The sequence below is a fragment of the Psammomys obesus genome, unplaced genomic scaffold (genome assembly GCF_907164565.1).
Source record: "Psammomys obesus unplaced genomic scaffold, mPsaObe1.curated_primary_1811, whole genome shotgun sequence".
Lineage (NCBI taxonomy): Eukaryota > Metazoa > Chordata > Mammalia > Rodentia > Muridae > Psammomys > Psammomys obesus.
Window position 1 is genome coordinate 5,730,010 of NW_026586173.1, and position 6,046 is coordinate 5,736,055.

At 40.3% G+C, this 6,046-nt stretch overlaps 1 non-coding gene across 1 annotated transcript; it reads left to right on the forward strand.

The window, feature by feature from the left end:
- Positions 1-5,584: 5,584 nt before the first annotated feature.
- Positions 5,585-5,712, forward strand: LOC129672196 (small nucleolar RNA SNORA40). Its single transcript, XR_008719466.1, has one exon. It is a non-coding gene; the product is annotated as a small nucleolar RNA SNORA40 (small nucleolar RNA).
- The last annotated feature ends 334 nt before the right edge of the window (positions 5,713-6,046 follow it).

Here is a 6,046-nt window from a genome sequence, read left to right on the forward strand (position 1 = left end):
AACTCAGACCAAGGCTTCATCTACAGAACTTTCAGCAGCTGGCAGGCATAATTCTTTGCCTCAGACAAATGTGATTCACCATTCCACTGCATGTTCTTTGATGGCATATTCATTTGGGCACATTACAGTCATACAAATGCAGGCTGACCCAGTTAGCTCTACATGCGTTATGAATCCAGTTAATTGTATATCAACTAATTGCATAATTCATTTATTAATGAACTGAATTAAAAATCTAAGTACTGCAGCTCCTCTTCAGAGGGCCAGGATTAGTGAGAACGAAAGCTTTGGAAGTAATTCACGTTTCTGATCCATAATCCATCTTTTTCCAAAACATAGGCTGCCTACCCCTGTTTTTCATTTGGGAAGAGATCATTTCCATAAAACAAGGATGAGATTAAAAAAACAGTTACATGATGGCTAATATTAATAATCTTTAATAGCCAGCTGTATAACATTAAGATACAAGTGCTGAAAAATTATCTTGGTGCTCCCAAAAAACATAGTATTGAGATTTTTTTTTTCTGATTTTGGAAGTAGTTCATATATTTCTTACTGCCTCCAGACATCACCTGATGTAAGAGCTCTCATCGTTGTATAGTCAGGGTTGAAAGGCACCAAAGATTCCAATAGAGAAAGTACTCCATGATTATACAACTTGGGTTCTCCAAAATTAAGCTATTCTATAACTTCTTCAGCAGGCATTTGTGTTTTTCAGCAGCTGGTAGTAGAAAGTAGAGGTTTTGAGCCTGCTCCAGGCATCTAAACTATTGCCCCCACTATTCGTTTGGATAGTAAATCATCGCACTTCTTTCTGCTACTTAATCAAAAGTGTAGGAGTAGATTTACTTACTATATGTCTGTTATGGTTTAAATCTCAAGTGTGATCCAAGTCTTACGTGCTAAAGATTTGATCTCTGATACAGCAATGTTCAGAGATAGAGCCTCTGAAAAGTAATTGGATCATGGGGTCTTTGACCTCATGAATGAATTAATCCACTAATGGATTCAGAGCTTAATGGGCTATGGTGAAGTGTTGGAAACTATAGGAGGTAGTTCCTAGATGGAAGAATTAGGTCATTGGGGATGTGCCCTGGGCAAGGACATTTTGTTCTCAAGCCCTCCCCGTCTCTCTGCTTTGTAACTTCTATGAGACAAACATCTTGTTCCATCATGTGCTGACCAACATGATAGTCTACTTCACCACAAACCCGAAATAGTAGAAACAATAAACTATGGACTAAAACTTCTGAAAACTTAAATCACAGTATTTTCTCCTTTGAAGCTGATTTTCTCGAATATCAAGTCACAGTCATGGCAGGCTGTCTGAGGCTGATCTTCCTAGAACAGACCTGAGATGAAAATATGAAATACTTCATATGAGAAGAGACTTGTGGAAGGAGTAGAAGAACAGGAAATTGAGACAACAAAGAAGGGATTCAGATAAGGCAGACTCCTCACGAGTTTATCAATGCTGCAATAGAAGTTCATCTATTTAAGGATTCCAGGGACATACAGACAGCATCACCAATTATGTCACCACAGGATTTAGGAAGCATTGTTCAGGGGCTGAGGACTTCTGTTAGGAACACAGAGCCTCAGGCATGCCAGGGAAGCAATATACCACTGAACCATGTCTTGACCTGTAATAAGGAACTCTTGAATGGTGTGATAGCAGACATGCGCAGTCACAGGTGATTGTAATAGAATACTATGGGCATGTATAGTAATGCTGAGGATCAAGAGCAAATCAGAGGGAGTTGATGACAGTTTAAAGTGGTAACTCAAGGGTCTTTGCTAGGTCAACTGTCTTCTTTGTTTCTGACTTTCTTGGACCAAAACAAAGTCATACAAACCCAATTTAGTTCCCTCCAATTGTCTTCACTGTGGTCTACAAGAAACTGACCTCTGATTTTTAGAGAGGACTTTTCCATCTGTCCCTTATTGTGTGCTCTTCCTCATATCCCACTGCCCTAATTTTATGCTAAGGATGAAGTCTCAATCTTTGAAGAGATGCTCAGGGTATATCATACAAATCACTATTAGGGAAAATATTGCCATATAACCACAGGACTGGGTTCTGTCCATAACCTTGAGAAGGCAGTTTAAAAGCTATTAGAGATGACTTTGCAGATAAACACACTTGCCACCAAGCATAGTATCCTGAGTTAGATTCCTTCTATACACATGGTAGAAAGGGAAAACAGATTCCAACAAGTTATCCTCTGACCTCCTTGTGAACAGACAAGTCTGAGTCTCTCTTCTCATCTGGTAAACAGCTAAATGTAATTTTAATAGAAGTTTAAAAAAACTATCTTGCAGAGAATGTTTGCCAATATCTGTGTTGGCTAGTCCTACAATAATGATGAGAACAATGCCTTGCATTTTGAATATTTTCATAATTTTCAGTCTACTTGTATTTTCTAAAATTATTCTACCAATCTCCTGGGTGAGAGACTTTATTAGATATTAACAAAAAGAAAACAAAGTACCTATGAGGATAACTGAGGCCCAGAGGTAGTACAGAACAGTTTAATCAGAATGCGAGCTTCCAAATCAGTTGGCCTAAGTCCAAGCCTTGGCTCCTTTGCGTAGTAGTTGTGGGTCTTGAGACAGCCTGCTGCTGGGCCTCAACAAGGCTTTCATCCAATGCATAGTAAAAATTGACTAAGTACCAGCCCGTTTGATTGTCTTGTGGTTCTTTGTGGAAATGCTTGTGGAGAAAGAGATAGGCCTGTGGGGTGTGCTCACTGCAGTCTGTTATTTGCTTTAACCAACTCTGTCAAATTTGTCTGGACATGGAATTCTTCCCTGGATTTCAACACGCCAGGTACACTCCTACAGATGACCCCCAATCATGCATGTTTGTGCCAAACTTTATCTCAATTCTTCCAAATGTCTATTCAGTCTTAGGGCATGACCTGGGAAGGCAGGAGTTTTTCCAGGCTTACAACTAAAATGTAATGATTGCAGAAATGGAAATAAAAAACATTACCGGATTCATATAGCTGGATAAGACTTCTGTGGGCCTAAGAGAACAAGCAACATGTACCCAGGACAAAACTATCTCAACCAGAATAAATTTGCCTTTTTATGCTGAGAGGAAGCTGAAATGAAGCTTTCAGGGTCTCAGTGTCACTGGCATCATCTTTATATTCTTAAATGAAAAGAGAGAAAGGATTTGCCTTATTACAGGAGAAAGAGCCAAATGTGTTTGCTTTCAAGTGCAGAATGAAATGAACTGCACATTCTCAGTGCGGAGCTTCGTTTTGATTACTGTCTGAAGAAGGAGAGCAGGAAGCAGCCGCCCATCCCCACCCAAGCTCCCCTCCACTTTTTTTTTATTTGTTATTGAAGCAAATGAGGCCAATTGTTGGAAACTTCTGTGCAGCCGTGAATGCCTCAATTGTGGCTCTCCCAGAGATTAATGCATTTAATTTACCTCTTTGGTATATTTGAGACGCTATTCAGCAGCCAGTCAGGAACTCCTAGCCCTGGAAACATCTCTGTAGTGAGATACTCTCCTGTGTCTACCTAACCTGCTTTAGGTAGCTTTAAAGAAGCCCAAGACACAGGAGAGAGGGCCCTGTGATTTCATATTCCCTCCCCATTTTCGGGTGGTAGAGGGGAAGAAAGGGTGGTGAAGAAGACAAGAACGGCAGGAAATACAGAGAACAGCACAAAGGACCTGATTTGCCATCTTTCAGGCACTGGCACTACCTTCTATCGTAATACCAGTTACGAAGTTAATTTCATTTAATGTTCACAGACTCTTGGATAAGTTCAGGGAACAAAGTATGCTTTCTTACAGATCAAACATATTAAAACTTTTTGATGTTAAATATTAATTTGGCCTCAAGCAGAACAAACAGGGGACAGCACTGCTCCCCCACCCCAAGCCCCTTAATTTTCAAGTGTTTAACAAATCCGCAACCATAATACTAGACAGACGGTTCAGGAGTGTCAACACATGGGGTCCCTGCCTTAATGGTTCTCCTACCCTGTCATACTGAAGTGACCATACAAAAAATTCTCCTAAGTTATAGTTCTTATAAATGTCAGAAAATAATTACAGAAGAGATAGCATCTCCACTGAAACATTAACTTGCTCTTTGGAGGCTGAGCAAGTGTTAAGAGGAAAGGACACTGAGTGTATAAGAAAAAAGCGACCCAGGCCTCAAGGCCCCCGACTGAAACTCACAGCATGTTGAGGGTGGCTTGTTGTATTACATTTGTAGACTTAGAGCCACACCATGATGTCCAAGAGACAGAGGCTCTGCCTCCTTCATACTTTAATCTGTCTTCAGCATATCACAATCTCCAGAGTACAGTGGGATGCAGAGGTTCTTTGTTTGTTCAGCATTTCCTGGATACATGCTCTCAGCACGAAGCCATGTATGGCTCCGCACACTCTCCAATAGAGGAACGTTATTGTTGCTCTTCACCACACCCTTTCAGCTCAACTAGGAGTATTTTCAGAAGAAAAGCAATCCAAAGGATTTAGCCTTACAACTTGAAAAATGGCGCTTTGGCGCAAGGCTTCCTCAGACAGCTTTAAATAGGGTCAAAAGAGAAGTAAAGCACCTACAAAGTTTCTCCTCATATGCAGATTATCCTTTGGTGCTCAGGAAATATTGGGGAAAGGCTACCTCAGTAGGTAAAGTTCATCAGGAATACAATAGGTTTTACCTGCAGGAGATGAATAAATACAGGTCACAGCAAAGGCTCAAGTCCATTTATTTCTCACATGTGTTATGCTATGGGCAGGATTTCTTCAAAGACCAGGAACTATCACAGCCTTATAAATTCAAATCATGGAGTCTAGCCTAGTAACATAGGTCATTAATCTTAGGCACTCAGAAGGCGGAGAGTCTGAAGTTCTAGGTCAAACTGGGTTTTAGAGTGACTTCAAGACCAGCCTGGGCAACTTCCAGAGATGCTGTCTCAAAACACAAAGTAAGCTATAGGCTAAGGATATAACTCCATAGAACAACACTTGTCTAGCATGTTTGAATTCATGGGTTCAATATTCAGTGAAGAAAAAAATAAAAATGAAAATAATGAAGAAATTCAAACTCTGGAATAACTGGGGTGACCAGACAGCTCAGCTAGTAAGAGTACTTGGAGTAAACCCTTATGACTTGCTTTCAGTCACTGGGAACCACATCGTGGAAAGAGACTCCTGAATTTGCCCCCAACCTGCATAGGTGAACCATGGCACACTCATGTGTGTGTATGTGTGTGTGTGTGTGTGTGTGTGTGTGTGTGTGTATGAGAGAGAACACATGAGCATTTTCGTACATGCATGCACGCACATATTTAGATAAATAGATAGCAAGTAGAATGCATGTTTTTTGTTTGTTTGTTTTATTTTGTTTTTCAAGACAATCATCTGTTTCTTTACATCTGTTACACAAAGGTTTCTTTGTGTAGCCTTGGCTGTCCTGGACTCACTTTGTAGACCAGGCTGGCCTCTAACTCACAGAGATCTGCCTGCCTCTGCCTCCCCAAGTGCTGGGAATACAGGTGTGCATGACTGTGCCCAGCTCAGAATGTATGTTTCAAAACCAACCTGAATAGCACTTGTATGTGGTTTTGTATTTTGTTTAACTGTAGACAAAGAATTACATCTATGGACAACAAATAAATTCTTCTGTTGCAACCCAGAACTCACCGTTCAATACAAATTTTGTACATTTAGTAAAGAACATATTTTAAACCTAAGGAAGCCGGGAGGGTATTAATAACCATTAAAATTGGCTCAAAGTATAAAAAGTTAATAATTTAAACAAAAGTTCAAGTATAAAATGAGACTCGCATCCCTATACGACACTAGGAGTTCATGGTTCCTTTTGTGGGGGGGGGGCGGGGAATTATTCCTGTTTCAGTATGGGACTACCATCATCATGGTACCCTTTTCCAAACTTCTGTAAAAATGAATGGGGTGCTTTAAACACATCTGAAATGGGTTTTTATTGATTTGTGAGGGGCTATAAGGCCTCCCTCAAAGTCCTTAGGTGACCTGACTGTGTAAACTGGAGGAAAT